The sequence below is a fragment of the Zonotrichia albicollis genome, chromosome Z (assembly GCF_047830755.1).
Source record: "Zonotrichia albicollis isolate bZonAlb1 chromosome Z, bZonAlb1.hap1, whole genome shotgun sequence".
In the NCBI taxonomy this organism is placed as follows: domain Eukaryota; kingdom Metazoa; phylum Chordata; class Aves; order Passeriformes; family Passerellidae; genus Zonotrichia; species Zonotrichia albicollis.
The window spans coordinates 28,447,363-28,457,559 of record NC_133860.1 but is presented as its reverse complement, the minus strand read 5'-3'; positions in this window follow the sequence as shown (position 1 = coordinate 28,457,559).

Genomic DNA, 10,197 nt, shown 5'->3' with positions numbered 1-10,197 from the left:
GGCCGCCTCTGGCAGCTGAGGACCCAAGCAGTGGCCAGACTGCCATCCTGTCTGCCAGCAGCAGAGGCAGGGCGCGGCCCCTCCTGGTGCACATGCCGATTGCCTCCCGTGACCCAGGCACAACGGCAGTTGTCTATGTTTGGAGTTTTTCAGTAGTCTACCTGTAGTGGAGTATCATGCAGACAACAGTAATAGGGACACTTTTCTTCAAACTAGCTTGGTAAGTTTGAGGTTGCTTTCTTGGAAAACTTGCTATTACTACTTCTGAATATTCAGCTAATCTGGCATTATTTCTGTATGAGGCATCAGCTTTTCTTCTTTACAGCAGAAATCTGGGCCTTGTTATGAGACCAAGAGCAGAGAAATTTGGACCACACTTTTCTTTCTACCTTCATGTCTTTGAAGACTTAACTGAGTAGCTAGAGAGGTGAGAGAATGTGAACTTATTAGTTAGCTATAGGAAAAGTGTCTCTATTGAGTATGTGGTAGAGATAATTCATGCTAATAATGTATAAAATACTGTAAGATCCAAGCTATGTCTTTTGACCACCCCAGCTGGGAGCAGAGTCTTATTCATCTAGTTACCAGATGACTTAAGATGGTATCAGGTTCTTTACCATAAGAATGGAACCTTCCTGAGTGATGATCACTGACTTCCCTGGAATGCCAGGACCACTCAAGAGTGATTTTGCACCTCGAAGATAGTATCTACCACGGTGATCACCCGGCGCCACCCTGTTACATGTGAATGCGGACTTCTCCGGACTTCTCCGGAGTGCTCTGACAACATCTAGACACCTGGGTTGGAATTTTGTCTGACTGCACATGTATAGCCCCGATGCTGCATGTGAAGGGACACAAAGGAACATTTGGTCATCTCTGCCTCAGGCGGAATAAACTGTATAAGAACTCGCTGCGCAAAGCAGCATTTGTGAACAGAGGAGACTGACATTCGGGGTCAGGTCCGTGTGTTCACCCAGCATGGATCCCGGGCTCAGCGCTGCCCTTGGCTGTGGTGGTTTTTGCCGATTGAAATTATGTTTAGCTGACAATTTAATAAATCATTGCTAAATTTTCTTATAAATTTGGTTCTTGATTTGATCATTTATAGCATCTATCAACCCTCCCAGATTCACTCCAGGTTAAGAACAAGTATTTAAGGAGAAAATGAAAATCAATATAGGAATTCAGGAATTTAGAGGACCTGTCTCTTTCTGGATGACTAGATCAGCATATTTTCTTTTGGTGGAAACGTAAAATGGTGAAAATTGAATGGTGACCTTAAATGAAAATTCAGCATTTAGGAGATGATCCAGTGTTTGGTCCTCCTTCTATGTTTGCCAGTCAAACTGAGGAGTTGTCCACTTTCTGCTTCTGGTGTACTTTTGGTATAAATTTCGATAAATATTGAATTGCAGATGTTGGTGGAAATGTATAGACATTGGTAGGCTTTAAAATCCATCTTCAGAAGAAGCATTTCTGAACATAAAAGCTTTAACACAAAGGCAAATTTGTGACTTGGAGAAAGGAGGAGATAAGAGATTTTTTTCATGCACCTGAGTATGATGGTTTTTTTAGCTGTTTAGGGTCACAGTGGATTCATTGATCTCTAGTTAAATACATCACAGATAAAATGACAAGTACACAACAATGCTGAAAAAGAAAAATATAATTTATCATCACAAAGATCTATGTGAGAATTAGTTCCACAAATATTCACTTATCAGGATGCTAGATATAATCACTGTCATAAAAGACAGTTAGAATGCGACAATATCTCATGTTGAGACAGAATGGGTACAGCTGTCTTGTCAGTGTTTTCTTGGGGCTACATATGGTACAATTTTTCCATCTATTCCATGTGACACATTAGCTATGCTGAATTAAAATACTATTACAATCTTAAATGTATTGAAATGTTGAGAAGGGAGCACTGCTTCTGCCTTGGTTATTATTTTTGGATATTAAGAGATAAGGATCAGCAGCTGCAGTTAAACAGTATATTTGTGAGAAGAGGTTTATTTGCTAGCACATAAATAATCTAACATTCAAATTCTTTCTGAAGTTTGTGTTTCTGAGTAGCAGCAGCCTCAACAGAGACCTCAGGGTGAGGAGCTCCTTCCAGTGTGGTAAGCAGCTGGATTACTTGGTTCCACCTCAAGCAATGTTTGCTTCTAGGACAACTTTCATGTAAATTCCAGGGTTCTGAGTGTGACATCAGGTAAGGTGGCAGCAGCAGTGCTGTGCCCATGTCCAGCTGTGCTTCCCCAGCTTGTGGTGCCGCAGGGTCAGACCTCTCAGTGCACAGTACACTCCACAGCTGGGCACTGGAGCTCAGATGCATCTTGGAGCAGATTTCCCAGCCAACACAGCTGCTCCAGTCTGCCTATGGCCAGCAGAGACCCTCGGCACCCTCTGCTGCTGTACTGGTGTCATTGTGTTCTGCACAGCTCTTGTGGCTCTTGTACCTCAAGCCAGGGAGGTACAAGAATGGACAAGTGGACAAGCATTTCCCTTTCTCCAACAGGCCCAATATTGAGAGTACAGGGCCTTGTCTTCCCTGCTGTATTTAATGGCACAATACTTGCAGCTTTGTCCTCATTGTTCAACATATCCCAGTTAAGCCCAGCTCAGGCAGGTTCATTACAGGTTTGGATCAAATATTGCGCCACCTGTTGAAATCTGCTTGGCTCCTGGTCTGGAAATTATAGGATGAAAAAAAGTAGTATAAATGAGCATACCATGTGTTGCATGTTACTTATCATGGTACTGCATGCATGCCTGCCTAGGAGCTCTACTTGTGTGGCTTTGGAAACAAACATGGAGAAAAAACAATGGAAAAAGGCCAGGTTACTGCTTCCCTGACTGAAAGATGGAAAAAAACAGTTCCACCAGGGCTAAAACCATCTGGATGTATTGAGAAAATAAAAAGAAAACAGTAAGGGCTTTTATCTATGGTTGCCACCAAAAAGGTGTGCAGTAAAAAGGTTTGCATTATTCTAACATGACTTTGTTTGGAAGTACTTCATTTGGAAAGGCCTTGTCTTTATACAAGACAGCAGCTGCTAACAGGAGAACCATCACCTGAGAACCTACTACATGAAAATTAAAATTGCCCATAACACAGATCAACATCGATAAGACAGAGAGAAGGCAGAAATACAAATTTGTAAATAGTCTGATGTTGTAGAGCCAATTTACCATTTTTAGAGATGTCACGACTATCTCTTATCTAGAACAAAACACTGTGAGAAAAAAGGGGAACAAGTGAAAAAGTAGACAGAAAAAGAAAAAAAGAAATTATCAGTCTAATTGCACAATAAGGAGCTCTGATAGTGCAGATATGATAGACATGAAAAAATTTCTGAAAGTGTGATTTTTTAAAAATTAAGTGCTTGCTTTATGTGGGAAGTACCAAGAGACCTGTTTCACATGTTAAAAGCCAAAACCAAACCAAACCAAACCAAACCAAACCAAACCAAAACAACAATAACAACAAAAAACCCCCAAAACCAAAATTAAAATAAAACCACCAAAAATTGAATGCATCACATTCTTTTCCAAGGGTTTGAAGTACCAGTAAAGAAAGAAGAGCTTTCAGGTACTGTGGAATTATGTTGAGGAAGAATGGCCTCTATCATCTTAAAAAACTTTAATGAAACTCAATTGTATATGGACTGAATGATTGTTTAATAACACACTGTGGAATATTTTGAGGTTTTTCAAAACAATGGGGAATAAAAAAATTACAGTTTTTGTAATGAGGTTAATGATATGGCTTTACAAGGGTAGGAGTGCCTCCAGTTGGAGGAGAGGTTAAAGATGTCCAGGAGAAGAGAGAATATTTCGATGGTGTAGAAAGCACTGCTGAAAAATCATCTAATGAATCAGGGGCAAAATTTCCTTTCACCTGTGTTAGGAACAAGAAGGGTGCACTTCTTGCTACCTGCTAGGGAGCATTTTTGAAGAAATAGATGCAAGATATTCTTCACTGCTTGGTGTATCATCAAAATTATGATTTTTGTCGTTGAGGAAAAAGAGCTTACATTCCTTACATTGGTTTTCAAAATGGGGTTTGTCAAGCATCTTGCTGCTGAGATAGGTACCAAAAAAATCCTATCTCATTTCTGTGGTTAGAAATGGGGATCCTGAACTTTGGCTGCTCTAGAGCTCTGTACTGCCTCCCACTCCAGTCATGCACTTGTGTGCCAGGCTGGTTTGTCTGGATTGTTGCCACCGACCCCTTCTTCAAGGCTGGTAAAGGTGATTAATGGAAATACAGTGATTTGAAGAGTTTCCCAAAGCAGCACAGTCAGCTTTTACAGGGCAGTCAGGCTGCCTAATACAGTTTTCATGCTGGCTCAGGGTGCATGAAATTTGGTGGTGCCCAGAACTATCTTTGTCACTATGCTGACTCTGGAAGCAGTGCATTTGTATTTGATTTAGTTCAAATTAGAGGACTGTCTGTGTAACCAATCCATCAATTCTGTGGCCATGGCAGAATAAATTTAAATTGGGGTTATGCACTGATTTACCATGTTAGTAGAGTTCTGGAATGATGACCCCTGGCTGTGTTAGTCCCCTACAACAGAGACTAGAGACCAAATCCACCTCCTTCTGCACGTCTGTCCTGTGTGATGCCACACTGCATATTAGTCATAGCCAGTATCCCATCTTCTTCCCAGCTTATCCCTGCTCTCATCTCCCACTGGGCTACCAGTTTCCTGCCTTCACATCCTCTATTTCTCCTAAAATTTTTCTCTCCTTCTTGGACAACGATACTCTCCACAGTACATTTATTTCACTTGCACTGAAGGACAAGGATAGATGCACAAGTTGTTCCTGCTCCTCTTTTTCTTTTCCCTTTCTGGTCCCAAGTAAACAAGGCGCATGATCCAGTGTTTTTCATAATGTATGGGTTTTGTCAGGTAGACAAGCCACAGGGTTTGATATTTCTGCAAACAAAATAGTTTCTGGTTTTACCCTTTCAGATATTTCTGTGCTGGTGGTCAGAAAACAAGACAACCAAAAAGCCATAGTTTTCCCCATTTATATCCACAAAGCATCTTGTTGCCTGATATCAATAATCTTCAATAGTTATACTGTTTTTTAACATATTTATAATTAACATTTACCAGATAAAAGTATTTGAATGTGCAAAATTATGGGTTTGTATCTTGTTTTCATTGCATTCTGTAAAACATTTTTAATTATAGGAGCATAATGTTATATCTACTTTAATGGACAGCCTAGAACTGGCAACCATTTTAAGGATTGGCATCCATTTTAAGGATTTTTTGCAGTGAGAAATAATGAAATATATGGGAAAGTCCATCCCATCGCTCTGAGAGAGCTGTGTGCTCTTTTTTTTTTTTTTTTTAAGTGTCTTCTTTGTTCAAAGAAACCTGTCTGAAATGGAATAAAGAAAAGATCTCAAGGACATGGTAGTAATGCTAAAGCCCTGCCTCATGGCCAGTATGTTTCATTGTGCATGTTCTTTGTTGAAGGCTCTGGATGACATAGAACATATTTGCTAAATATCTATCTACAGCAGGCTTCCCATTTGTCCCTGTGCCAGTCACTAAGGGTAGTGTTAATAAATGTGAAAGAATTAAAAATTACTTCAGCTATTTAAAAAACTTAATCACTTGTCTCTCTCTGTGATTCTTTTCCATGTTTTCTCCTATCTTTTACCTTGTGCATTTGAGGCTTGTCATGACAGGAACTGTCTCAAACTATGTTTGTAGAATTTGAAGGAAAATGGGAAAATGCCTGGGTTGCTAAAGAAGAAATAATAAATGAGTTTTAGTAATCATAGAAGGTGGCGAAGTGCACCTTATTTTCATGTATTGTCTGAAGGACTGTATTTGTTGTTTGTTTGGGGTACAGAAAGATAGGGTTGACTGATGGGGCAATTAAGAGATGGTTTATTGCAAAATCAGTCTCGTGGAAGGGCGAGACTGTAAGGTTGTTATATCCAAAGCTGTCACATCAGCACACCATGCATCAGAAGCCATTATAACTTTAGTTACAGTGTCTTTTATAAATTTTTAAAATTTCTTACATAATCAGCTACTTCCTCAAAGCTCACTAGCATCTTCAGAGACCAATTTCTAATTGCTGCATTTTGCATTATTCTGCTGCAATGCCTCTCTTTTTATCCAATCATGTAACTCTACAGAAACTTATTGTTATATCTTCTATTTTTACCAATTCTATAACTAATTCTATTGTTAGATTTTAATTGTTTTTTACTATCTTGCTTAACATATTTATTTGCTTACATGAGGTATATTTCTACTTGCTTAAAACATATTTTGCCTTAAACTATAAGTCTTTATTCTTATTTCATGTCTGTTTCACTATTCTATCCTAAAGCTTCAAGCCTTCTCTAAGGTCTTAGATCAAATACTGTATCTGTCTCTATCTCTGAGCTTGTATGTTTGAGGCCTTGGGACCTCTTTGTGCTTGCATTTCCCACATCTTCGTCTTTCCATTGAACCAGAAGTTCTCCCTTAATAGCTTTATCAATTATCTGCCGTATATATTGAAGCAAGCAAGGCACCGTTATTAGCAAAACTACTATGAAAATCAATATATATATGCCTATTTTTAGAAGTTCTTTCAGCCAAGGTGCGAAACTCCATCCATTGAACAGATCATCTAACCAAGTTCTATCATCAACCCTAATTTTGGACATACTTTCTTTTAATTGTCATATGCTTTTATGAGTGGATTCTGAATGATCAGATAGATACATACAGTGCGTTCCATCGAAATCCTTGCGTCCATGACCACGTGCGAATAAGAGAAAATCAATTGCGGCCCTGTTTTGCAGGGTTGCATGCCTTATGTCTCTAACATGTGCTAACAAACCACTTAAAGCCAGAGAGGTAGCATTGGTTTGTTTACTCAGCCAACAGCCTATTCAATCTACTTGCTTTAACACAACTGCAGAGGCAAGTTGAGGTAAAAGCACAGATTCTGAAAACCTTTTTCCAAAACTCCAAGATTCAATATCATCTTTACCGTATGATTCATAATGATGAACAAACCTCTTACTTCTGTATCTGTTATCAGTGATCATTTTCAAACTTGATGTCAGCAAAGTAAGTCTCCCCAAGCTACATGGGTCACCTATGATGTGTGATGGAATGGCAGGCCAGGCTCTATCTCCACAGGTAAAAAGCACCCCTTGTGTGAGATGTAAAGGTTTGTCAATAGACCATGCAAGTGCTGGGGAAGTGTAATTAAACCAAGGAGTTTTGTTCTTAAACACTTGGTGATGGAGGGAAAACATCTTTATTAAAAATTAATTATTTCCCTGTATAGATGAACTTAATACAAACCCATTTTTACTGAATCAAGGAGATCTATCTCCTGAGGCTCTAAGGATGTTTGAAGAATAATTCCAAGTGTCTGCGAGGTTGTGATCTCAATCCCACATGCTGCCAGTGTTTTTAACCTCTTAAAAGATGAAGAATTTTCTCCTTTATTGGCCATGTGTCCACAGGCAACCCTACTAGTAAGTGGAAAATGGATTTTCTGGGGTAGAAGTGCCTATGCATATGGTGTCTAAACCTGATGCATTTGCTGAAGTCGCCCAAACATTAGTTTTGGGTTGATTAACAGTTAAAGTTGTGCTAGTAAAAGCAAACAAAATAAAAAGACATAATCATGACATTTGATTTAGCTCGTGCTTATCCTTAGTCATTTAGTGCTAGCAAGCCACTGTTTTCTAGAGGATTTCCTCACTGAGGCTCTCCTTCTTGGACCACTACTCAAGGCCACTTGCGGGGCCTCTCCCTTGGCCTTTTTGCAGCAAGAAGTTCTGCCATTCCCCCAGTTAAAACAGTTACTTTTGTACTTCCTTTTGGCCTTCCTCATGGTCTTTTCACCGTCTGTGTTTTTACATCACCCTGTTGGATAATAGCTATGCTCCCACTATCCTCCTGTGGCTGTTTCTTTGGTCTCCCTCTCTTCTTCTGGCCCTTGGTCAGTGTATATGAGATGAGATTCTCTGGCTCCTCATTGCTCACTCTCTATTGTTAGATGGAGTCTCTGTTCTACTCAGGTCTGCATGTTTATTTCTCTACTTTTGGGGTTGTCAGCGTGTTTTTGCACATGATATGGCTTTATCTTATTTGCTGAAATCCCCTTAGGTCCTATACCTGTTGAAGCACAAGCATACCCTTTGCCCCAAGTTATTAAAGGAAATGGACCATCAGTTTCTTCTGTTTCTGGGTTTCTAATTAAAACTAAAGGGATTTCTTTCAATTTTGCCCGTGTGCTATTAGAAAATGCCAAAAATTTGGTCGGTCTGGTTCTGCAAATAAGCTGTTTAAAAACTTTAAAACATATAAAGCTTTACTCAAGCTCATCTGTGGTGTTACTCCCCTTTTTTGTTTATCCAAGATACATTTCAAAGTATGATGTGTTCTTTGAATAATAGCTTGACTTACGGGAGAGTAGGGAATACCAGAAGTGTGGCAAACACCCCAGTCCACTAAAAATGTGGCCAGTTTTTGAGCTGTATATGCAGGACCATTGTCTGTTTTTATTTCTTGAGGTATACCTAAGGAAGCAAATGCTTGCAAAAAATGTTGACAGTTTGGCAACATTTGACAAATGTTGACAGTTTTGGCAAAAGCATGATTGGCAGTTTCTCCTGTGTGTAAGAAGGCAACAATTGCACCTGAAAAAGTGTCTACAGACACATGGATGTTTTTAAATTTCTGAAAAGATAGATATTTGGTGATATCTGTTTGCCATGATTGCAAGCTCTGCAACCCTCATGAGTTGACACCTCCTGTGGACTTAGGAGGTTGTGCAAGTTGACTATCAAGGCAACCATTTATTATGGATTTTGCTTGATCTTTAGAAATACAGAACATTCACATAAGTGCTTCTGCATTTTGATGAAAAAGGGCATGACTCAATTTTGCTTGTTCAAAAATACTGAGAAAGGTATTTTCAACAACCATTGTTAATTTATCTGCTCTTGTGTTTCCTTCTGCTAAAAATCCTGGAAGCAAAGAATGTGACCTGATATGGGAAACAAAATATTCGTTAGTTTCTGTTGTGAAATTTTGCAAAGACATATGAGACAGTGATACCAGTTGTCATTACTAACATGTTTTAAGACTGATCCTTCTATTCTTCTTACTATATTATCAACATAAACAGAATATATAATCAAATTAAAATTTAAAAAAAAATCTGAAACGCTCTTACTGCTGCTAATTCAACAATTTGAGGAGAACCTTCTACTGTTTGAATGTTTGATTCCCGCGTTTGTTTGGTTTCACCATATTATTACTGATTTGTGTGTTTTCCTTGAACCATCAGTAAATAGTTTTACAGCTGTAATAAGCGCTCCATTCAGCATGGGTTTTTCTCCAAAGCTCAATTTAGCTTGCAACAACTTATGACTTGGAAAGTGGATAGAACAAACATTGCAATGCAATTTGTAAGTCTTCTGAGTGTTGTAAAGCCCAATAAAAAGATTTCTTTTTCAAAGGAAAGTAAATCACAACAAAGTCTCTGCCTGCTTTGGTTCGCAATCTTGCTTTGGCTCTGATTACGATTTGTGCCATCACAAATTGGCTTCTCTAACCAATGTAGAAATTGGTTTTGGGGACCTGTAAGGTAAAAAAAATCCACTCTATTATCAGCAAAGGATCTTTTTCAGAAGTGTCCCATTGAAATATGGGACGATACAGCTGCCTTTTTTCTCATAATACTGCAAGAAAAAAGGGTTGTGATATTACACAATAGTGGGTCTTTGTTGAAAAGCTTCAGTTACTTTTTCAAGGGCTTTTCAAGCTTCAGGTGTAAAAATTCTAGAAGATTCAATGTTTTTCGAGTCTCCTCTTAAAAATCAAAAAGTGGTGGAAGTTCATTATTAGTAGTCCTTAAGACAGATATAATCCAACTGATTTCTCCCAAAAGTTGCTGTAAATCTTGTAAAGTATTACCACTGGTCTGAAGTTGTATTTGTTGTGACCTGCTATTTTCCTAAATACTAAATACTTCTGTGGTGAGGTTTCTTGTATCTTTGATGTAGAAATTTCCAGCCCAGCATTTTGAACTTCTACAATTATGCAGTCACTAGCTCCTTCCATTTTCTTTTTGTGTTGGTGCTATAATAAGCAAATCATTGATACAATGTAAAATCATTGCTTGAGGGTGTTTCTA